The following is a 226-nucleotide window of genomic DNA, read 5'->3' as shown; positions in this document are numbered from 1 at the left end:
GAAAGAACATAGAAAAAAGTGGGATAGAGTGAGAGAGAGGGATGGAGAAAGGAGTATAGACAGCGGGATAGAGAGAAGGAGAGATAGAGAGAGAGTGGGCTGGAGAGAGAAGTAGAGACTGAAGGATAGAGAGATAGAAAGGACAGAGGTAGAGAAACTAATATAGAAGGGGGGATAGAGAGAGGGCGATTGAAATATAGAGGAGAGAGTGGGATAGAGAGAGAGA

This window comes from Chiloscyllium plagiosum, chromosome 27 (assembly GCF_004010195.1).
Source record: "Chiloscyllium plagiosum isolate BGI_BamShark_2017 chromosome 27, ASM401019v2, whole genome shotgun sequence".
Lineage (NCBI taxonomy): Eukaryota > Metazoa > Chordata > Chondrichthyes > Orectolobiformes > Hemiscylliidae > Chiloscyllium > Chiloscyllium plagiosum.
The sequence above is the reverse complement of the archived record's forward strand: the minus strand, read 5'-3'. Positions refer to the sequence as shown.